Here is a 24,713-nt window from a genome sequence, read left to right as displayed (position 1 = left end):
TTCAACCTCCTCGTGGAAGCATGAGGTGATGTTGATACAGTCATCGATGTAGCAGAGGAAAAGGTGGGTAGTGGAGCCAGTGTAACTGCGGAAGATGGACTGTTTCACATAACCGACAAAGACAGGCACAGCTGGGCCCCATGTGTGTACCCATGGCTACCACTTTGGTCTGGAGAAAGTGGGAGGATTTGAAAGAGAAATGGTTGAGGATGAGGACAATTTCAGCCAAACGAATGAGAGTGTCAGTGGAAGGATACTGGTTGGGTTGGCGTGAGAGGAAGAAATGGAGGGCTTGGAAGCCTTTGTCATGGCAGATGGATGTGTACAGCAACTGGATGTCCATGGCAAAGATGAAGCGTTGGGTGTCAGGGAAATGAAAGTCAAGGAGGAGGTGGAGGGTGTGGGTGGTGTATGAACGTATGTGTAGATATCCTGGACCAAGGAGGACAGGGCAGTGTCAAGGTATGCAAGATAAGTTCAGTGGGGTAGGAGCATGCTGAGACAATGGGCTGACCGGGGCAGTCAGGTTTGTGGATTTTGGGTACAATAAACTTTACCCAGAGGTGAAGTCTTTATAGAGATCAGGTACTAACTCCATATCCCATCCCCTCCCTAGGCTGTGAACTATCCTGCAGCTCCTTGACTTTTCTTGGAGTTTTCTTTACTACTTTCACTAATGCCACTAGCTTAGCCTCTATTACCACATCTTTTTCCACAGCGCCTTTCTTTAACGACCAGCACTGTGACTTTACATGTCCCACTTTACCACAGTGGAAACACCTGAGGACTTTCATCTCCTGTCCACCCTCTTGGGTTTCTTTTTAACCTGTGGCAAGTTCTTACCAGTGCGCTCTACTCTTTGTTTTGTAGTGTAGGATCTCCCCTCCTCCCAATTTCCATCCCTCACAGGATGAAATTCTTGCCAGAAGCTAAGCTTTCCCTTATGCACCAATACATATTCATCTGCCATCTGTGCTGCTCTCCTCTCTTCTTGAACTTTCTGTTCATCCACGTGAATTCTTACCATCTCTGGAAGTGGGTTTTTAAACTCCTCCAGCAGGATAATCTCTCTTAGAGCCTCATAGGTCTTATCTAGTTTTAAGACCTGCACACATCAATCAAAATTACTATGTTTAATTCTTTCAAATTCAGCATAAGTCTGACCTGGTTTCCTCTTTATGTTTCTGAACCGTTGTCCATACACTTCTGGTACCAATTCGTAAGCACTTCAAATAGTTTGTTTGACATCTGCATCATCTCTTTTCCCCTCATCTGACAGCTCTGAAAATACCTCACTAGCTCTGGCGACCAGCTTAGTCTGAACTAGCATTACCCACAAGTCCTCTGACCACTCCATCCTGTTAACTTGACTTTCCTGACTAACTCACATCTTCTCAAGTTCATATTCTCTCTCATTTTCTCTTTTTTCTCTTTTTTCTCTCTCCCTCTCTTCTCTGTCTCTACTCGACTAAGAACTTTCTCTTTTTCCTCTTTCTGTCTTCCTCTCTCCTTCTTTTATCTCTTTCTCTCTCTCTTTTTCTTCTCTCTCTCTCTTTTTCTCATTCTCTTCTCTCTTGTTTCTTTATCTTCTAACTCCATTCTCCTCAATTGTAATTTAAGTTTTTTTCTAACTCTACTGCATGGAAGGTGCTAGCTATGAAGAGAGCTTGCATAGGTTAGGTTTGTATTCATTAGAAAAAAGGAGATTGAGGTCTGTAAAATCATGAAGGGTATAGACAGGGTGGATAAAGATAAGCTTTTACTCAAGGTAAAGGATTCAATAACGAGAGGTGAAAGGTTTAAGGGGGTTATATGTGGCAAGTACTTCACACAGAGGGTGGTGGGTGTCTGGAATGTGTTGCCAGCAGAGGTGGTAGAGGCAGGCACAGTAGATTCATTTAAGATGCATCTGGACAGATGCATGAGTAGGTGGGGAGCAGAGGGATATAGATGCTTAGGAATTGGGCAACAGGCTTAGGCAATGGATTTGGATTGGCTCAGGCTTGGAGGGCCAAAGGGCCTGTTCCTGATCTCTTTGTTCTTTGTTCACACTTGTCTGTTTTTCTGACACACCTAAATGCTTGACTAACTCCCTTACAATTTCAGCTTTACTTTTGTTCCTAATTCTAACCTCTTTGCTAATTCGAAAAGTGTGGCCTTTTTCTATCTTTCTAAACTTTCTTGGCAAATTTGGGAATCATCCTCAAACCCCAGAACCTCTTTAGCAATCTTGAGACCCATTGCTCTCACTTTTAATTTAACCAACCACAACTAACTGAATTAAAAACATGTCTCACCCACATTTTATTTGAAGATTGAAGGCAGTAATCAGCAACAGTTTAAATCTGCTGGAGTCTTTTATTCCCCAAATCTCTCAAATCTCAGACTGGATCTGTCTAAACCTGTCCAAATCACGGACCCGAACCCTCGCGGCAGTGAACCCTTCTGTTAATTAACCCAAACCCCCAGTCAAGCTCACCTCGCCTCTTAATCCATTAATGTTTGAATGACAGAGAACTCCAAAATCCCACTATTTAAAGAAAAAAATATTAATTAATTCCTTAACTGTAAAAGTGAACATTAAACAACAATTATTTACAACTATAAGCCATCTTTCTCTTAATTGCGTGTTATTTGCCCACAACTCGATAACAATATGCTGTTCCCATGAAACCCATAGTAAAATTACGTCAAGTTAATTTCAAATCCATACAGTGACTGCTGTCTCCGGTGTCCCCCTTCTTTCAGCTTTAGATCTCCCTGGGTTGTCTTCGGTCTTTTGCTGCAAAGATGTTTCATATGAAAAAGGTACCTTTGATAGAGAGTATGTTGAATGACAATCTCTCATGATGGCAGTTTACTCTACCGGGGGGCACAGTGGCTCAGTGGTTAGCACTGCTGCCTCAGTGTCAGGGCCCTAGGCTGGATTCCTGCCTCAGGCGACTGTGTGGAGTTTACACATTCTCACCGTGTCTGTGTGGGTTTCCTCCGGGTGCTCCGGTTTCCTCTCACAATCCAAAAATGTGCAGGTCAGGTGAATTGGCCAGGCTAAATTCTCCATAGTGTTCAGGGATGTATAGGTTAGGCACATTAGTTTGGGGTAAGTGTAGAGTAATATATTTGGGGAATGGATCTGGGCAGAATTTTTGGGCCAAAGGATCTATTTTCACACTGTAGGGATTCTTTCATTCTAGTCTATTCTCTGTCTAACTTCCCAACACCTACTTTGTTGTACCCCAAACATTGGATCATGTCATTGGTTTGATGTTGGCAAAACAATAAATTCAAAATTGATTGGGTTTTAGTATCCAGGGTAATAATTCAAACTGAATTGTTAGATTTAGATTGTTGTCAAAACAACCCAGATATCTATTCCACAGCCCAATGTTACACATTTTCAATTTTCCAGTACACTCTGAGACTGCTAGCTAGTCATATTACAGGTGCTTGTAAGCTCTCAGTGCAAAACAGCACTCACTCTCTCAAAGGTACACACCTGCTACTTCATAACAGAGGCCATTCAGCTCATCAGGTCTGCACTGACCTTCCAAAGAGCAGCCATTCCAGACTCGCATCCAGTCGCTGGAACCCCACATTTACCATATCCAACCCAACGAGCTTGCACATTCTTAAACACTATGGGTAATTTACCATGGGCAATCCACCTTAACCTGCACATCTTTGGACTGTGGGAGGAAACCAGAGCATCTGGAGGAATCCATGCAGACACGGGGAGAATATGCAAATGAACCTGGGTCCCTGGTGCCGTGAGGCAGTGTTGCTAAACACTGTGCCACTGTGCCAGTCTTCTTTGAGGGTTCTCCCAAACAATAGCAAGTAACATTATCGTACAGCCATAAAAATATCAAACGAGTTCACTCACCTTGTCATGACCAACAACACATAGTTAATTCCGCTCCTCTGCCCTCTCCCTGTGTTCCTGTTTTGTTCTTCTGGACAGAGTAAATGCAGGAAGGATGATCCCAATGACCAGGAAATTCAGACTCTGCTGCGGGGTGGGGGGTGCTTACAGTTTAAGGAAACAGGGTAAGCCATTTCGGACTGAGCTAAGGTGACATTTCGTCATCCAGACAGTGTGAGTCTGTGGAATTCTTTGCCACTGAAAGCCATTTGAGACCAAAGCACTGAATGCACCGAAGCAAGAATTAGATACAATTCTGCGAGTTAAAAGGATTGAAATCTGAAACTGGGTTTGGAGCCGGCTGAAACTGAACAGAAAATACTGGTGAAACAGGTCGGACAGCATCAGGGGAGAGAGAAAGGGAATTAACATTGCAAATCCAGTGATTCTCCATCAGAACTGATAGGCCCTGGGAAAAAGTGGCATGTACGGAAAAGAGAGGGCTGGCCGCTGTAGGGGAAAGCTGAGTGGAGAGATGGAGACAGAACCCAGAGAGAGGGAGGAGAGAGAGATCTGAACAGGGTAGGCAGACAAAGGGATTTTCCTGGCCCCTTGCATATTGAGGAAGGAGTTTATCGATTTTGCTTGCCTCCCCCACCCAACACATCTGTTTCCATTTCTGGGGATAGCTGGGCTCAAAGGTCCAAACGTACTGTTCATGCGAAGCAGCTCTTCACCTGCATTTCACACAGTCTGGTCAGCTGTATTCACTGTGGTCTTCTCCGCACTGGGGAAATGACCACTTCACAGAACATCTACATTCTGCCTGCAAAACAGACCCTGAGATTCCAGTTCCTGTCACTTTAACACCCCACCCTGTTCCCTGGCCAACATCTCCATCTCAGGTTTGCTGCAGTGCTCCAGCGAAGCTCAGCGCAGGCTGGAAGAACAGCACCTCATTTTCCGCTTGGACACCCTTCGGCACCTCGATATCAAGTGCAATAACTTTAGGGCTTCAGCTCTCCCGTGTCCTTAACCCAAACCCCACACACCAGGCCTTGTTCTCACACTGTCTGCTATTACACACTACACATTGTTAGCCACTAATAGTCTCTATTAATAGCTATTCACCTTCCTAGCCAGATCGTTGTCCACTCCTTTGCCTGTCCAAGTGTTCTTCTCTCTCTTTGAGCTCTAACTATCTATCATTTAGTCCTTACCTCATCCCCCCACCTTACCTTCTGTGAATGAACCAAAGCTTTCCTGGCCAGCATCAGTTCTGAGGAAAGGACACTCAACCTGATACATTAACTCTGATTTCTCTCCACAGATGCTGCAGGACCTGCTGAGTTTTTCCAACAATTTCTGTTTTTGTTCCAGCTCTTCAGAATCTGCAGTTCTTTGTTTTATTCTGAGTTGGCTGATCAGCCATGATCGTGATAATTGGCAAAGTAGGTTTGAAGGGCCGAATGGCCTACTTAGAGTCATGGAGGTGTACAGCATGGAAACAGACCCTTCGGTCCAACCCGTCCATGCCGACCAGATATCCCAACCCAATCTAGTCCCACCTGCCAGCACCCGGCCCATATCCCTCCAAACCCTTCCTATTCATATACCCATCCAAATGCCTCTTAAATGTTGTAATTATACCAGCCTCCACCTATCCGTATCCAATTCTGTTTTGAAGTTGATATGTGAACCACCAAAGTGTTCTCAGACAGTGCCTCATGGATCCTGTACACTGTGTAAAGGACAATTTTTGTTCCTAATCCGTTGTTACCTTGTCAATCATCTTGAATCACCAGGAGAAGAAACCTCCTTAGCAACTAGATGTCATTATTCTTATTTATATGACACTGAAGCCCCTCTATTGGATGCCCATCCATGTCTTAATTAGTATTATTATTAATGCAGAACCTGGAGTGTCATAAAAACCATATTAATTTGCCAATTGATGACTGAAATCTGGACAACGTCTATGACTCGAGAGAGTGGTGCTGGAAAAGCACAGCAGGCCAGGCAGCATCCGAGGAGCAGGAAAATTAACATTTTGGGCTGGAGCCCTTCATCAAGAATGAGGCTGGGAGCCTTGGGGGCGGAGAGATAAATGGGAGGGGGGTGGGGCTGGGGGAAAGGTAGCTGAGAGTGCGATACATGGATGTGGAGGCTGGGGTAAAGGTGATAGGTCAGAAGGGAGGATGGAGCGGAGAGGTGGGAAGGAAGATGGACAGGTAGGATAGGTCATGAGGGTGGTGTTGAGTTGGAGGATTGGAACTGGGATAAGGTGGGGGGAGGGGAAATGAGGAAACTAGTGAAGTCCACATTGATGCCGTGGGGTTGGAAGGTCCCGAAGTGGAAGATGAGGCGTTCTTCCTCCAGGTGTCAGGTGGTAAGGGAGTGGCGGTGGAGGAGGCCCAGGACCTGCATGTCCTTGGCAGAGTGGGAGGGAGAGTGAAAGTGTTTGGGCCACAGGGCGGTAGGGTTGATTGGTACGGGTGTCCCGGAAATATTCTCTGAAGTGCTCTGCAAGTAGGTGACCCTGTCTCCCCAGTGTAGAGGAGACTGTATTGGGAGCAACAGAAACAGGACAGTCACCTTCTCGCACTGCGCCTCAGGGAACATCTCCAGGACACTTGCACCAACTAACTCCACCATCCCGTGACCGAACACTTTTGACTCTCCCTCCCACTCTGCCGAGGACATGCAGGTCCTGGGCCTCCTCCATCGTCACTCCCTTACCACCCGACACCTGGAGGAAGAATTCCTCATCTTCCGCCTCAGAACACTTCAACCCCAATGGCATCAATGCGGACTTCACCAGTTTCCATATTACCCCTCCCCCCACCTTATCCCATTCTCAACCTTCCAGCTCAACACCGCCCTCATGACCTGTCCCACCTATCCATCTTCCTTCTCACCTATCCGCCCCACCCTCTCCTCCGACCTATCATCGTTATCGCCAACTCCATCCACCTATTGCACTCTCAACTACCTTCTCCCCACCCTCATATGTTTCACTATCCCTGAGGCTCTCAGCCTCATTCCTGATGAAGGGCTTTTGCCTGAAACGTTGATTCTCCTGCTCCTCCGACGCTGCCTGACCTGCTGTGCTTTTCCAACACCACATTCGCGACTAACCTCCAGCATCTGTCGTCCATACTTTCACCCAGCATGATTCATTTGTTCCTGATACATCCATGCTTCAGTAAGAATATTATATCTGAACTGATAATTTCCCCACACCCGTGGGCTGACGAAACCTTTCGAGCGTTCCAGCTCACGTGCAAAACAAGAATGATTTTTTTAAAAACCTATTCGTGGGTGTGATGGCTAGATCAGCATTTCCTGCCAATCCCTAATTTCCTAATTCAATCACATTGTTGTGGGTCCAGAGTCACGTGTGGACCATATCAGATAAGAGTTTCCTTCCCTAAAGGACATTAGTGAACCGGACAGGTTTTTCTGATCATTTCATGGTAGTCTTAATCCCAGATCTGAAAAAAATAATTGAATTCAAGTTTCACTGGGATTCGAACTCAGGTCCCAAGAACATGTGTTGGAGTAAATCATTGCAAAGGCTGGAATCTGTGCTGAAAACAAAAAATGCTGGAGATCACAGAGGGTCAGGGAGCATCTGTGGAGTGAGAGCAAGGTAACATTTTGAGTCTACATGACTGTTAATGTTAGCTTGTTTTCTCTTCTGGATTAGTGGTGCTGGAAGAGCACAGCAGTTCAGGCAGCATCCAAGGAGCAGTAAAATCAATGTTTCGAGCAAAAGCCCTTCATCAGGAATAAAGGCAGAGAGCCTGAAGTGTGGAGAGATAAGCTCGAGGAGGGCAGGGGTGGGGAGAGAGTAGCATAGAGTACAATAGGTGAGTGGGGGAGGGGATGAAGGTGATAGATCGGGGGCGGGGGGAGGGTGGAGTGGATAGGTGGAAAAGGTGATAGGCAGGTAGGACAAGTCATGGGGGCAGTGCTGAGCTGGAAGTTTGGAACTAGGGTGAGGTGGGGAAGGGGAAATGAGGAAACTGTTGAAGTCCACATTGATGCCCTGGGGTTGAAGTGTTCCAAGGCAGAAGATGAGGCGTTCTTCCTCCAGGCGTCTGGTGGTGAAGGAGCAGCGGTGAAGGAGGCTCAGAACCTCCATGTCCTCGGCAGAGTGGGAGGGGGAGTTGAAATGTTGGGCGGTGTGGTTGATTGGTGCGGGTGTCCCGGAGATGTTCCCTAAAGCGCTCTGCTAGGAGGCATCCAGTCTCCCCAGTGTAGAGGAGACCGCATCGGGAGCAATGGATACAATAAATGATATTAGTGGATGTGCAGGTAAAACTTTGATGAATGTGGAAGACTCCTTTAGGCAGGGTATGTTTTCAGGAAAACTAAAAATGCTGGAAATCACAGTGAGTCAGGCAGCATCAGTGAAGAGAAAACCTTCCACCCTATCAACCTTCGCATAAACCAAATCATCTGCCGACATTTCCGCCACCTCCAAACAGACCCCACCACCAGGGATACATTTCCCTCCCCACCCCTTTCCACCTTCTGCAAAGATCGTTCCCTCCGTGACTACCTGGTCAGGTCCACGCGCCCAAACAACCCACCGTCCCATCCTGGCACCTTCCCCTGCCAACGCAGGAACGGTAAAACCTGTGCCCACACCTCCTCCCTCACCTTCATCCAAGGCCGCTTCTGTACATGAATAGTCTCGCAACGTCACCATTCAGCCATCACATCCCTAATTAAAGCCAAGAGTCTATTTCCCTTTAATAAAGTATTAAGCATGTACATGTGTCATTATTATACCACAGTCAATCTCCGCAGGATCAGCCTTGAAATCATGCAAAAATTATTAATCATATTAATGGAAAAATGCAATTAATACTCACCAAGTCAGGTGGACTCTGTGGAAATATGAACAATGAGACATTTCATAACCTGTAACCTTCCAACAAGAGATAGAACATGAGCTGATTGAAAAATCACGAAGGGCATGGATAGGATAAATAGACAAGGTCTTTTCCCTGGGGTGGGCAAGTCCAGAACAAGAGGGCATTAGGTTTAGGGTGAGAGGGGAAAGATATAAAAGAGACCTAAGGGGCAACTTGTTCACACAGAGGGTGGTGCGTGTAGTGAATGAGCTGCCCGAGGAAGTGGTTGAAGCTGGTACAAAAGGCATCTGGATGGCTTTATGAATAGGAAGGGTTTGGAGGGATATGGAGACAGTGAGGACTGCAGATGCTGGAGATTAGAGTGGAGAGTGTGTTGCTGGAAAAGCACAGCAGGTCAGGCAGCATCCGAGGAGCAGGAAAATCGACGTTTTGGGCAAAAGCCCTTCATCAGGAAGGCCGGAGCTGTTCAACCTGATGAAGGATGTCGGCCTCAGCGCCGATGTTCCTGCTCCTCGGATGCTGCCTGACCTGCTTTTCCAGCATCACTCTAACCCAGACCAACAGCACTATCATAGTCAACATCTGGATGGCACAGAAACTCAGTGGTTAGCACCGCTGCCTGACAGCGCCAGGGATCCAGGTTCGATTCCAGCCTCGGGTGACTGTCTGTGTGGAGTTTGTACAGTTTCCATGTGGTTGCGTGGGTTTTCCCTGGGTCCTCCAGTTTCCTCCCACATGAGGAGGAATTTGGCCATGCTGAATTCCTTTATTATTAGGTGCATTAGTCAAGGGGAAATGGGTCTGGGTTGGTTACTCTTTGGGGAGTTGGTGTGGACTGGTTGGGCTGAAGGGCCTGTTGCCACACTGTAGGGAATCTAATCTAAACTACTGTTCAAAATAGTTAGGATTTGAAATTGTGGGAACTGTGAGACACCTCATTGGAGCAGGAGGTGGAAATGCTGGAGATCACACTGGGTCAGGCAGTACTCACAAAGAGAGAGAGAGTAGTTTAAATCTAGATGATGCTTCAGCAGAGCTCCAGCTCCTGCTCTGACTGATTTGTATTTATTCACAGGCTGTGTGGGTCGCTGGTCAGCTCAGTATCTATTGCCCAGCCCTAATTGCCCAGAGGGCAGTTAAGACTCAACCACATTGCTTTGGGTCTGGAGTCACATGTAGGCCAGACCAGGTAAGAATGGCAGATTTTCTTCCCTAAAGGATATCAGTGAATCAAATGGGCTTCCCTCTACCCCTGCCAACAATTCATGCTCATCATTATTATTGATTTTCATTGAACTCTAGTTCCACTATGTTGGGGTTCAAACACAGGTCCCCAAAACACAGTGTCCTACAACACTACCTAAGTCCTGACCATTAATTGTAAAGCTCCTACTTCCATTTGTTGTACCAAATTGCAAGACATTGTACTTATCCAGATTGAACTCCATCTTCCGTTTTTCAGCCCATTAACCCATTTGATCTAGTCAAGATGTTCAGCTAACATAAACAATTGAAACAGGTCTCCCAGTTGCCCAACAGGGAGCACTACACTGAAGCAAGTAGTTAGCATATTTCCCCTGAACCCTTCAAGAACTGATGGGGGAATACAGTGATGCAAAAGTCCTTGAAGGAACCTCTTGTGGATTGTTTTTCACCAAAGCTTGTGGAGATGATGGCTGTTACCTGATGCTTATGCATTTACTAGCTTTAGAAGGGACTGAAAGGATATCGATCTGCTAAGGGAGGACCCTGGGCTGATGTTTCTGAGGGTAAGATTTTAAATCCCACTGGAGTGGGTGGTCATACTTGAGTTTAATATGAAGCTAGCCTGATGGTATTTAGGGAACCAATATTTTAAAAATCCGCAAGAACTGCAGATGCTGGAAATTGGAAGCAAAACAGAAATTGCTGGAAAGTTTCAGCAGAAGGGTCACTGGATCTGAAATGTTTACTCCAATGTCTCTGCACAGACGCTGCCAGACCTGCTGAGATTTTCCAGCAACTTCTGCTTTTGTTTCAGGAAACCAAAGTTGTTTTCTATTAGAAAAAAATCTTTTAATTGATGAATACCCATTTGGGAAAGAAGATTTCCAGCCTTACTTGGTCTGGGCTATGTGGGACTTGATTTATTATTGTCACATGTACTGAGGTACAGTGAAAAGTGTTGTTTTATGTGGTATACAGGCAGGTCACACCATACATAAGTACATCAAGATGGTAGAATGCAGAATATAGTGTTACAGCTACCGAGAAGGTGCAGAGGAAGATCAGATACCTGCCCTGGTTGGTTCTTACCTGTGCATGATTTGGAGGTGATAGTGTTGGACATGGGGTGTACAAAGTTAAAAATCACACAACACTCAGTTATAGTCCAACAGGTCATAAGAGTTATAGAGATGTACAGCATGGAAAGAGACCCTTCAGTCTAACTTGTCCATGCCGACCAGATATCCCAACCCAATCCAATCGCACCTGCCAGCACCCGGGCCATATCCCTCCAAACCCTTCCTATTCATATACCCATCCAAATGCCTCTTAAATGTTGCAATTGTACCAGCCTCCACCACATCCTCTGGCAGCTCATTCCATACCCTCTGTTGAAAAAAGTTACCCCTTAAGTCTCTTTTATATCTTTCCCCTCAGAAGCTCTAGCTTTTGGAGTGCTGGACTATACCTGGTGTTGTGTGATTTTATCTTATCTGCGCAGGTGGGGTTGGGCACTAATTATTGGCCAAGGTTCACATCGAATGTTAAAACATTGTCAGCAATTTGAGAAACGTCTGCTTCGAGCCAACCAGTGGTACACAACCAGAGTAATGACTGAAATCAGAAAAGATCGATTATGTCCCATAACCACTATCAAATGCTCTTGTCATCTTGAGACAGTTATTCAAGCAAAAGTCTCGCTGACAGTGTGGGGGTGCTGTCCTTGAAATCTCCGAATGACTTGCTGCTGCAAATACCTCCAGACTGTCAGAAATTCCTTGCGGAATGTAGTAGAGGCAGATTCCAATGTTTCCATCATTTTCACCACTGTACAGAGCCCCCATCTGTGACTGACATGAGACATTGCTGCTCTCATGTTGTGGCTTATTTGAACCATTTCTGGAATATTTCTTGATTCAGCCCGAGGATAATGAGCAAATGTCATCAAATCTAAATAGGAAGAAATCTTAGGGCTCTTAGGAATGATGGTGGAATTTATTGATTTCATGGTGTTCTATTGAAAATGATAATTGCATTGACCATACTGACTATCTGAACATTTGTCTGGCTCAAAGGTTTATAATAATTCTTTTCATATTCTGTATACATGTCCAAACCAATCTTTGCACGGAAAACTCATTTAAATGCTTCTCTGCCACTTCAGTGATGTTTTATATTATCCTTTCAGGTTCTAGTTCCAGATTTTATGTTCCTCCCTCATCAACTTTCCCCTCGATGTCAGGAGTATCTTTTGTCTGTCTCCATCCCTTTTTAATTCCCACTTTTAACCTCTGTCCATTTTGACCAAAATACTACGCTTCGGTTCAACAGCTTAATGAAGAACTTGGAGCCTCAACCCCAAACTATCATTTCTCTCCAGACCTGCCTATTCTGAGCTTACTTCCTGCAGGTCATGCAATTATTACAGTGCAGAAGGAGGCCATTCAGCCCATCATGCCTGACAAAGCTGCATTACCAAGTGCTAATCTCCTGCCTTTTGCCCATGTTCCCTGCAAACCCATTTCCATCCAAATACCTACTGTCCTTTTGACTGCCTCAGTTGAACCTGCCTCCACCACATTTCCAGGCAGTGCTTTCCAGGGTTTAGAAAGATTTACAAGGATGTTGCCAGAGTTGGAGGGTTTTAGCTATAGGGAGAGGCTGAATAGGCTGGGGCTGTTATCCCCGGAGCATTGGAGGCTGAGGGGTGACCTTGCAGAGGTTTATAAAATCATGAGGGGCATTGATAGGATAAATAGTCAGGGTGGGTGAGTCTAAAACTAGAGGGCAGAGGTTTAAGGTGAGAGAGGAAAGGTTTAAAGGAGACCTGAGGGGCAACCTGATAACGCAGAGGGTGGTGTGTGTATGGAATGAGCTGCCAGAGGAAGTGGTGGAGGCTGGTACAATTACATTTAAGAGGCATCTGGATGGGTAAATGAATAGGAAGAGTTTAGAGGGACATGGGCCAAATGCTGGCAAATGGGACTAGATTAATTTAGGATATCTGGTCAGCATGAATGAGTTGACCAAAGGGTCTGTTTCTGCACTGTACATCTCCATGACTGAGTTATGGGGAAGAAGGAGACTGTTTAGCCCATCCAGCCCAACTCGCAATGGCTCTGTTAGCAAGTCTGACTGCATTGTCCAGTCCCAATCTCCAGCTTTCCCCCGCAAATCCTTGCGCGCTATCACTATCCAAAGTGGCTCAGTGGTCAGTACTGTTGCCTCATAGCACTAGGGAGCTGGGTTTGATTCCACCATCCGGTGAATGTCTGTGTGGAGTCTGCATGTTCTCCCTGGCTCTGTGTGGGTTTCCCCCCACAATAACAAAGATGAGCAGGCTGGGTGGATCAGCCAGGGGAAATGCAGGGTGACAGGGATGAGATGGGTCTGGGTGGGATACCCTTCAGAGGGTTGGAGTGGACTCAATGGACTGAAAGGCTTGCTGTCACACTGTAGCCTGGTCCTCAATGGCTCTACTAGCTCATCTGACTCTAATCTCCATGAAATTTGGGAGCAGAAATTCGGCAGACAAATTTCTCAATCCATTCCCAAGCCTCCAGCTTTTTTTCTCCATTTCCTCGCCCCATCATTAACTGTCCACAGAAAGTTAAAAAATCACACAACACCAGGTTATAGTCCAGCAGGTTTAAGTGGAAGCACACTAGCTTTCGGAGCGACGCTCCTTCATCAGGTGACAGTGGAGTGACGTTCTGAAATCTAGTGCACTTCCAATTAAACCTGGTGTTGTGTGATTTTTAATTTTGCACACTCCAGTCCAACACCGGTATCTCCAAATCATGTCCACAGAAAAGCTGCCTAAAATCCTGTTTCATGAAAATAAACTCCTACACCGTTCCCCCCTTTGTTTCATCATTTTAAAATCTATTCCTTCTGCGATCTCCTTCCTTACATCGGCGACATGAACAGTCAGGACATCATTCAGCTTGCATTATGCACACGCTCATTATCGTTCACTTAAATGATTGCTGCTCGCTAACCATTTGGCGACTGAGTGTGCAATGTTACTGAAGGCAAAAGAAACCTGACACCGGAAATTTGAGGCTGGCGTGTGATTGCCAGATCTCCTTGTTAATTTCGCCAAACCCCCGTCACTAGGCAGCACTGAGGTTTGAGAAGGACCGCCCATAGGAATTATCTTTAACAATACTGGCAAGTGACACTAGGAGTTCAGTCAGGGCTGTGCGGATTGGTAAACGTTGCTACTAAGACTGAGGGATTTCCTCCAGAGACAACATCTGCTTCTCCACAACAGGTCAGTGTGTGGGTTTTTAACAGCTCCTTCAACTCTCCTATTAAAAAAAAATTAAGATTCAGTGACATTCTGTAATAAGGTAAAAACAGTGACTGCAGATGCTGGAAACCAGATTCTGGATTAGTGGTGCTGGAAGAGCACAGCAGTTCAGGCAGCATCCAAGGAGCTTCTGTAATATGTGTGTCTGTACAGAGACAGCCTGTTTCCTGCATAATTGATCATTTGCTAAAACGGAGGCATCCTGGTGAATTTAGTCTGGGGGGGGGGGGGGGCATCCAACTTGTTCAGAGATGCTACGATCCCAGCCTCTGGAGCAGGGTACTTGCTGAACCCAGGAGTCCTAGCTCAGAGGTATGGGCACCAAATGGGAATGTGGGTTTGGGAGCACACGCAACTCAGGCAGAACCTGGTTGTAGGGAGAGTGGGGTCAAGGGGCTAAATGGTCTACTGTTGATCCTGTTATGATGTGGAGGTGCTGGCGTTGAGCTGGGGTGGACAAAGTCAGAAAGGCACATGACACCAGGTTATAGTTCAAAAGAATGGGCAGTGCTTTGAAAGCTTGTGATTTCAAACAAGCCTGTTGGACCGTACCCTGGTGTAGTGTGACTTGATCCTATTCTGTTCATCGTAATGAAAAGCCATTTCCCACCCCCCACCCCCACCCCCAAAATGTAAAGTCTGCATTGAAATATTGAGGTTGTTATTCAGAAGGGCTTTTGCCCGAAACATCGATTTTCCTGCTCCTCGGATGCTGCCTGACCTGCTGTGCTTTTCCAGCACCACTCTAATCTTGGTTCTAATCTCCAGCATCTGCAGTACCTACTTTCACATATTCATAAATCTTATAGTGTGGAGAATTCTGTGATTTTAATTTATAATTCACTTTTCCTTCTACCCTTGATTATTTTTACACTGTCCTCTCTGGTATACCCACTCACTGGGTACTCCCTCGGTTATACTTGTCGTTGAGGGCCGAAGGGCCTGTTCTGCGCTGTGTTGTTCTCTACTTGTTGACAGTTGCTTGTTCACTTACAGCAGTTCACACCCTCCCCTTTCCAATTTTATAAAATAATGAGAGGGTATAGATAGATTTAATGGTGGTTGTCCTTTCCCTATGGATGGGGAATTTCAAGACCAGGAGGCACATTTTTAAGGTAAGGGGAGAGAGATTGAAAAGAAGAAGTGAGGGGCATTTTTTTTTGACACAGGGGGTGGTTCACGTGTGGAGTGACCATCCTGAGGAAGTAATGGATGTGGGTACAGTTATGATGTTTAAAAGCCATTTGGATAAGTACATTCAGAGGAAAGGTTTGGAGGGATATGGGCCAAGAGCAGGCAGGTGGGACTAGGTTAGTTTGGGATTACGTTTTGGCATGGACTGGTTGGACCACAGGGTCTGTTTCCACGCTGTATGACTATCTCTCCAAGATACTGTTCTCTTTAACCAAGTTTTCGATCCTACTGCTTTGCTGTTTATGTTTACTGTCTTCTGCTGTGCCTCTCTCCCAGGCTGTTTTGTCACATGAGGTTTGCAATCAAAATGCTGAATGTTGTGCTGTTAGGAGTCTTGCCTTTTTCCAAAGACTGTGAGCTGTTCATAAAAAGCAGTAAATTGTTCACACCGAAGCCTACAGGTAGCAGCTGACCTGTCTATACTTTGGTTCTTCCCAATGATAGCTATACGTCCAAAGTGATAGTGTTCACTAAGACAGAGCTAAATACTTGAAGTCAGAAGTGATCTCTACTACAAATCTTTTCCCTTAATCGTGTATTCAGTGCCTCAGTGCATTGACATCCACTCTACAATAAATTACAGCTGTTCATTTTCTGAGTTCATGTGGTAAGAATGAGAAAGAAGCCAATTCCTTTATCTATTTCTCAATGAATACGACAAACATGACGCTGTAGGTATTGTGAAATTCTGCATCTAGCCGTGCCACACTCTCACCCCCTGACCTTTCCTGTTTTAATGGGCTATATCATAAGACAGTGTTTATTTCATTGGAAATCAATTGCCTATTTGCTTGTCAGAGCAGTCCATGAACTCTTTATACAGCAATGTAAATAAGAGTTGGGTGAGTAAAAAGAGATCTATATTGTTTGATTACATAAAGCCAAGTTTACTCGCATCCTGTTTGAAGATATTTATGGTTTTATACAGTTTGAGTTCTAAAAGGAAAAAGGTCACAATTTCAATGGCTCGATGGATGGATACGTCTCTTTAATTTCAACTATAACCATTTTGTGCATTTCTCAATAATCCTGACAAGATCACAAACCAATCTTTTTAAAATGAAAACAACAATTGCTGGAGATCACAGCATGTCAGACAGCGTCCACAGAGAGAGCAAGCTAACATTTTGAGTTTAGATGACTCTTCAACAGAACTGACTTCACTCGAAACATTGCTCTCTCTTCATGGATGCTACTTGACCCACTGTGATCTCCAGCATTTGTCCTTTTCAGTACAGATTCCAGCCTCTGCAATAATTTGCTCCGATTAAACTGAATACAGAGTGGGTTTTGGATGTTCCCTTCATGTCACTAAGGTCGAGACTCTAGAAAGGAGAAGTTAACAGTTGCACGAAGTTTGGAAAATCCCAGATACACCCCAACACTTTCAGAACTGGATGCCAACTCCCATGCCAAGTGTAATTAAATTCAACTCAATTAATATAGATTACTATCTGTTACTATCTATGCTACTTAACTCTGTGATCTGCCAATATAGCTTGCAAGACAAAGCTTTTCACTGTGTCTCGTTACACCTGACAATAAATTTAATTCAATTCAAAATGCAGGACAGAGAGGTACTGATGTAGCCCTATTCCTTACATAGCCAAATCTTCAATGCAGCACCTAACAATTATTTTCATACATATTTCAGGGTCGGAATTGTCGGAAAGGTCTATTGGTGCGCAATTTTGTATTGAACTAGTCTTTGTAATAAAAGCAAAATACTGTGGAAGCTGCCAATCTGAAAGGAGCACAGAAAGCCTTTGGTTTTCAGACATGCAAAAAAACCGTTACGAGTTTGGAAACAAAAAAGGAAGAACTGTAGCTGCTGCAAATCTGAAATAGAAACAGAAATTGTGACAGAAACTCAGAGGATCTGGCAGCATTGTTGGGGCGCGGGGGGGGGGGGGGAGAGAGAGAGAGAATGTTTCATGTCCCAGTATGACTCTTCTTCAGAAGCTGCACTTAATAAAGCTGCAATGTGGATCGTCCAGAACCCATGATGCTGAAGAAGATTCAAAATGTTAACACTACAGATGCTACCAGACCTGCTGAGTTTCTCCAGTGTTCTGTGTGTTTGTTATATTTTTCAACAATATGTTCCCCCCACTTACCTATTCCCTGCCTAATTTTTTTGCTGACTTCTGTTATTATGGAGTCAGAGAGATGTACAGCACAGAAACAGACCCTTCAGTACAACCCGTCCATGCCGACCAGGTATCCCAACCCAATCTAGTCCCACCTGCCAGCACTTGGCCCATATCCCTCCAAACCCTTCCTATCCATAAACCCATCCAAATGCCTCTTAAATGTTGCAATTGTACCAGCCTCCACCACTTCCTCTGGCAGCTCATTCCATACATGTACCACCCTCTGTGTGAAAAAGTTGCCCCTGAGGTCTCTTTTATATCTTTCCCCTCTCACCCTAAACCTATGCCCTCTAGTTCTGGACTCCCCGACCCCAGGGAAAAGACTTTACCTATTTACCCTATCCGTGCCCCTCATAATTTTGTAAACCTCTGTAAGGTCACCCCTCAGCCCCAGCCTGTTAAGCCTCTCCCTGTAGCTCAAATATTACTTTACTGCTACTTGTCTGTACCTTTAACTTCAATATTTAACCTCGTGGAAGTTTTTGATGTAAGTCCCATTGGAATTCATCATTTGGTTTGCTGACATGACACTTTCGCAAAATACCCTTATTCCCTTGGAAAAAAAAAAGTCAGAAATCTGAAATGAAAATCAAAATTCCACGGGGATCCATACTGGGAGCTGTGCTATTTGTGATATACATAAATGACTTGGATGGTTTGATCTTGATTTATGATGTGCTCAGGTATATATCAGATGTACCTGAGCACTGAGGATGTCACCTTGACAGGGGATAAAATGTCTGCAACACAAATTCCCAGCTCGGCGAACAGAACCACAACAACGAGCACCCGCGCTACAAATCTTCTCCCAAACTTTGTACAGTGAAAAGTTTTTTGTTTTAGATGCACTACAGCTAATCATAACATTAAAAAGATACAAAGATCATGGGGTGATTGAGCAGAGCAAGAAATACAAATTCAAAGTTACAAAGAAGGAGTACAAAAAAGCAAGATCCAGACGGATGAAAATGTATGTGGGTGGGTTAGTAAGTTTGCAGACAACACAAAGATCAGTGGAGTTGTGGATAGTTGTAGAAGGTTGCCAAAGGGTACAGCGGGATGTGGATCAATTGCAGATATGGGTGGAGAAATTGCAGATGGAGTTTAATCTGGGTAAGTGTGAGAGGCTGAACTTTGGGAGATCAAATTATAAGAGAATTTACAGTTGCTCTTCAACAGCAATGATGTACAGAAGGATCGTGAGGTTCAAATCCATAACTCCCTGAAAGTGTCCACACAGTAGATAGGGTGGGGAAGAATCTGTATGGCATGCTTGCCTTTATTGGTCGTGAAATTGAGTACAAAAGTCGGGATGTCATGTTGCAGCGTTATAAGGCCACATTGAGATTATTGCATCCAGTTCTGGTCGCCACATTACAGGAAGGATATGGGGGCTTTGGGGAGGGTGCAGAAGAAGTTTACCAGGATGCTGCATGGATTAGAGGTTTTGAGCTATAAGAAGAGGCTAGAAAAACTCTGGTAGTTTTGTCTGGAGTGGCAGAGGTTGAGGGGAGACTTGATAGGAGTCTGTCAAATTATGAGATGGATAGATAGGGTTGACGGTCAGAAACCTTTTCCCAGAGTTAAAATCGAGGGGAATTGTATTTAAGGTGAAAGGGGGAAAGTTCAAAGGAGATGTGAGGGGCAGGTTTTTTTACCCAGAAAGTGGCAGGAGAGTGGAATGCGCTGCCGAAGTGGTGGCGGAGGCAGATATGATCAGGGTGTTTCAGGCACTTTTAGATAAGCACATGAGTGTGGAAAGAATGGAGGGATATTGGCCAAGGGATTTGTTTAATTTGGTGTCATGTTTGGCACAACATCGTGGGCCAAAAGGCCTGATCCTGTGCTGTACTGTTCGATGTTGAAATAAAAATTGCCAGTGAAGCTCAACAGATCTGGCAGCATCTGTGGAGGGAGAAATAGAATTAATGTTTTGAGTCCAGTGACCCTTCATCAGAACACTGGATCTGAAATATTAACTCCGTTTATTTCTCTACAGATGCTGCCAGACCAAGAGCCAGTCTCAGACTAGGATAGGTGATGGTCTAGTGGTATTATCATTAGAGTAGTAATCTGTAGACCCATGTAATGTTCTGGGGGGACCTGAGTTTGAATCCCACCATAGCAGATGGTGAAATTTGAATTTAGTAAAAGATTCAAATGATGACCATGAAAACCATTGTTAATTGTCAGGAAAAACCCTTCTGGTTCACTAATATCATTTAGGGAAGAAATTGCCATCTTTTACTTGGTCTGGATTACATATTACCCCAGACCCACAGCAATGTTGACGCTCAATTGCCTTCTGGACGATGAGGGATGGTTAATGGCTGGTCCAGCATACAGGGACACCCACATTCTGTGTATGAATGAAGAAAAGCTAAATTTTTCCAATATACTATATGAGAAGAATCATCAATAAAAGCAGGCAATTCAGCCCATACCAATCCTCCGAAGGGCACCCTCACCTACTCCTGTAACCCTACATATTCCACAACTAATCCATCCAGCCTGCACATCATGGGCAATTTTGGCATGGCCAATCCACCTAACCTGCACATCTTTAGATTGTGGGAGAAACCCACACAGACATGGGGAGAATGTGTAAACTCCCAACAGACAGTCGCCCGAAGCTGGAATCAAACATGAATCCCTAGCTCTGAGGTAGCAGTGCTAACCACTGAGCCACCGTGCCACCCCAGGTGTGATTGTTTCACTGGTGCTGTATGAGGACACTATAATGGAGCAGTAAGCCTATGAACTTAAGGTGGAAAAAACTGACTTCTGAAAGACCTCATATCCTATCTGAGAGTAAACTAGAGCTTAATTTTGTTTAAAGTAGCTGGCGTCACCTGCCCTGGCTAAAGTTAGGTTCTTGCAAATGGGCAGAAATTAACCCTCAAATTATTTCACAAATCTGCAGACTTTCAGAAGTCCCATTGCTGCTTATGCACCTCAAGATAAGCCGTATTTCAGCTCATTTGTAATTGGAAGTACATTTTAAATAAAAGGCAAAATAATGCAGATTGACGGAAACCTAAAATAAAACAGAAACTACTCTGTTGGTCAGAAAGAAGAAAGAAACAGAATTAGTGTTTTTGGACTGTGATTTTGCACAGAATTTAGGTTAATTCTGAAGTAAATTGTTTCAAACATCCTGCAACATAATATCTAACCACAAGTTTTAATGTTTGCTATTGAAGAAAGGAAAGGCACTGACAGGGGCAAGGCGTCTGTAATCGTTTGTGGTTTTTGATGGAAGCATTTTTTTAAACCGTTTTTAAAAATTTACCCCCACACTACCACCTAACTGCGGCAGTGCTTTTTTTTCCCCCAGCACACACCCTGTGCGTGTGCAGGTATGAGACACAGTGAAGTGAAAGCATTTCTCTCTGCAGGCAGTGCAGAGCTAATTGAAGCAATTATGGTGCCTGCATTGAGCCCTTTACCCGAATCAACTGGCATTTTCCAGTCAGTCGGTGGGCCTCAGTGGTTTTCGAAAAGAGAGACCATCATCTGAGAATAACTTAACCACCCCACCCACCTCTCAATGTTGGCAAACAGCTGGCTCCCTCTCCTCACTGGCTGTCAGGTCATTTTCATTGTAAATGCGTTGAGAAACTGTATCCAGTTGGGATGCTTGCTCTGTTTCCTCATTCCACCCATCGCACAACTGTACTGTCATCCTATTTCAACATTGATAAGAGTGATCATTGCAAAGATATTATGGAGATGCACTAAGAATAGCGTTTATCTGATTGTGTGGCACTATCCCTGTGCTAAATTGATTAGATTTACAACAAAGCCAGAAGACTTTAGGGAGCAGGTTCATAGTTCCTTGAAAGTGGAGTCACAGGTAGACAGGGTGGTGAAGAAGGCATTTGGTATGCTTTCCTTTATTGGTCAGAATATTGAATATAGCAGTTGAGAGATCATGTTGCAGCTGTACACGAAACTGGTTAGGCCACTTTTGGAATATTGCATGCATTTAGAACATAGAACATAGAACATAGAAGAATACAGCGCAGTACAGGCCCTTCAGCCCTCGATGTTGCGCCGATCAAAGCCCACCTAACCTACACTAACCCACTATCCTCCATATACCTATCCAATGCCCGCTTAAATACCCATAAAGAGGGAGAGTCCACTACTGCTACTGGCAGGGCATTCCATGAACTTACGACTCGCTGAGTGAAGAACCTACCCCTAACATCAGTCCTATATCTACCCCCCCTTCATTTAAAGCTATGCCCCCTTCTGGTCTCCCTGCTATAGGAAGGATGTTGTGAAACTAGAAAGGGTTCAGAAAAGATTTACAAAGATTGGCAAGACTGGAGGATTTGAGCAAAAGGGAGAGGCTGAATAGGCTGGAGCTGTTTTCCCTGGAGCGTTGGAGACTGAGGGGTGACATTATAAAGGTTTATAAAATCATGAGGGGCATGGATAGGGTGAATAGGCAAGTTCTTTTTCCTGGGGTGCGGCAAGTCCAAACTAGAGGGCATAGGTTGAAAGTGAGAGGGAAAAGATATAAAAGGGACTAAAGGGGCAACTTTTTCACGCAGAGGGTGGTGCGTGTATGGAATGAGCTGCCAGAGAAAATGATGGAAGTTGGTACAAATACAACATTTTAAAAGGAACCTGGATGGGTATAAAATAGGAAAGGTTTAGAGGGATATGGGCCAAATGCTCGCAAATGGCACTAGATTAATTTGGGATATGTAGTCAGCATGGAGTAGTTGGTCGGAAAGGTCTGTTTCTATGCTGTATATCTCAATAACTCTGACTCTAAGTCACCCGAGCTGAAAATGTGTTGCTGGAAAAGCGCAGCAGGTCAGGCAGCATCCAAGGAGCAGGAGAATCGACGTTTCAGACATGAGCCCTTCTTCAGGAATGAGGAAAGTGTGTCCAGCAGGCTAAGATAAAAGGTAGGGAGGAGGGACTTGGGGGAGGGGTGTTGGAAATGTGATAGGTGGAAGGAGGTTAAGGTGAGGGTAATAGGCCAGAGTGGGGGTGGGGGCGCAGAGGTCAGGAAGAAGATTGCAGGTTAGGAGGGTGGTGCTGAGTTCGAGGGATTTGACTGAGACAATGTGGGGGAAGGGGAAATGAGGAAACTGGAGAAATCTGAGTTCATCCCTTGTGGTTGGAGGGTTCCCAGGCGGAAGATGAGGCGCTCTTCCTCCAACCGTCGTGTTGCTATGGTCTGGCGATGCAGGTCCTTGGACTCCTCCATCGCCAGACCATAGCAACACGACGGCTGGAGGAAGAGTGCCTCATCTTCCACCTAGGAACCCTCCAATCACAAGGGATAAACTCAGATTTCTCCAGTTTCCTCATTTCCCTTCCCCCCCACCTTGTCTCAGTCCCAACCCTCGAACTCAGCACCACCTTCCTAACCTGCAATCTTCTTCCTGACCTCTCCACCCCCACCCCCACTCCGGCCTATCACCCTCACCTTGACCTCCTTCCACCTATCGCATTTCCAACGCCCCTCACCCAAGTCCCTCCTCCCTACCTTTTATCTTAGCCTGCTGGACACACTTCCCTCATTCCTGAAGAAGGGCTCATGCCCGAAACATCGATTCTCCTGCTCTTGGATGCTGCCTGACCTGCGCTTTTCCAGCAACACATTTTCAGCTCTGATCTCCAGCATCTGCAGTCCTCACTTTCTCCTCTAAGTCACCCGACCTCAGGTTATAGTCCAACAAGACTATTTGAAATCACAAGCCTTTCGGTGCATTGCTCCTTTGTCAGATGAAGATTTAGAACAGATACGGCAACTCAATAGACAATAGACAATAGACAATAGACAATAGGTGCAGGAGTAGGCCATTCAGCCCTTCGAGCCTGCACCGCCATTCAATATGATCATGGCTGATCATTCCCAATCAGCATTCTGTTCCAGCCTTATCTCCATAACCCTTGACTCCACTATCTTTAAGAGCTCTATCCAATTCTTTCTTAAATGAATCCAGAGACTGGGCCTCCACTGCCCTCTGGGGCAGAGCATTCCACACAGCCACCACTCTCTGGGTGAAGTAGTTTCTCCTCATCTCTGTCCTAAATGGTCTACCCCGTATTTTTAAGTTGTGTCCTCTGGTTCGGCACTCCCCCATCAGCGGAAATATGTTTCCTCCTGCCAGAGTGTCCAATCCTTTCATAATCCTATACGTTTCAATCAGATCCCCTCTCAGTCTTCTAAACTCAAGGGTATACAAGCCCAGTCGCTCCAGTCTTTCCGTGTAAGGCAATCCTGCCATTCCAGGAATTGACCTCGTGAACCTACGCTGCACTCCCTCAATAGCCAGAATGTCTTTTCTCAAATTTGGAGACCAGAACTGTACACAGTACTCCAGGTGTGGTCTCACCAGGGCCCTGTACAGCTGCAGAAGCACCTCTTTGCTTCTATACTCAATCCCTCTTGTTATGAAGGCCAGCATACTATTAGCCTTCTTCACGACCTGCTGTACCTGCATGCTTGCCTTCATTGACTGGTGGACAAGAACACCCAGATCTCTCTGAACAGCCCCTTTACCTAATTTGATACTATTGAGGTAGTAATTTGCCTTCCTGTTCTTGCCACCAAAGTGGATAACCATACATTTATCCACATTAAACTGCATCTGCCATGCATCTGCCCACTCACCCAACTTGTCCAGGTCACCCTGTAATCTCCTAACATCCTCATCACATTTCACCCTACCACCCAGCTTTGTATCATCAGCAAATTTGCTAATGTTATTGCTGATACCATCTTCTATATCATTTACATATATTGTAAAAAGCTGCGGTCCCAGCACGGATCCCTGCGGTACCCCACTGGTCACTGCCTGCCATTCCGAAATGGAGCCGTTAATCACTACCCTTTGTTTCCTATTAGCCAACCAATTCTCTATCCAATCTAGTACTTTGCCCCCAATACCGTGCGCCCTAATTTTACTCACTAACCTCTTGTGTGGGACTTTATCAAAAGCTTTCTGAAAGTCCAGGTACACTACATCCACTGGATCTCCCTCGTCCATCTTCCGAGTTACATCCTCAAAAAATTCAAGAAGATTAGTCAAGCATGATTTCCCCTTCATAAATCCATGCTGACTCTG

General features: G+C 45.1%; 1 protein-coding gene across 3 annotated transcripts in view; it reads left to right on the top strand.

Annotated features, from left to right (window-relative positions):
• Positions 1 to 14,119: 14,119 nt before the first annotated feature.
• The window catches only part of LOC140478703 (phospholipid scramblase 2-like), a 91,367-nt gene continuing 80,773 nt past the window's right edge, over positions 14,120 to 24,713 (top strand). For all 3 annotated transcript variants that reach the window (XM_072572012.1, XM_072572011.1, XM_072572009.1), the window contains exon 1: positions 14,120 to 14,230. The gene's annotated coding sequence lies outside the window, so the exon portion shown is untranslated. The remainder of the gene's footprint in view (positions 14,231 to 24,713) is intronic.

The sequence above is a fragment of the Chiloscyllium punctatum genome, chromosome 6 (genome assembly GCF_047496795.1).
Source record: "Chiloscyllium punctatum isolate Juve2018m chromosome 6, sChiPun1.3, whole genome shotgun sequence".
Lineage (NCBI taxonomy): Eukaryota > Metazoa > Chordata > Chondrichthyes > Orectolobiformes > Hemiscylliidae > Chiloscyllium > Chiloscyllium punctatum.
Note: the sequence above shows the minus strand (reverse complement) of the source record. Positions and strands in the feature narration are given on the sequence as shown.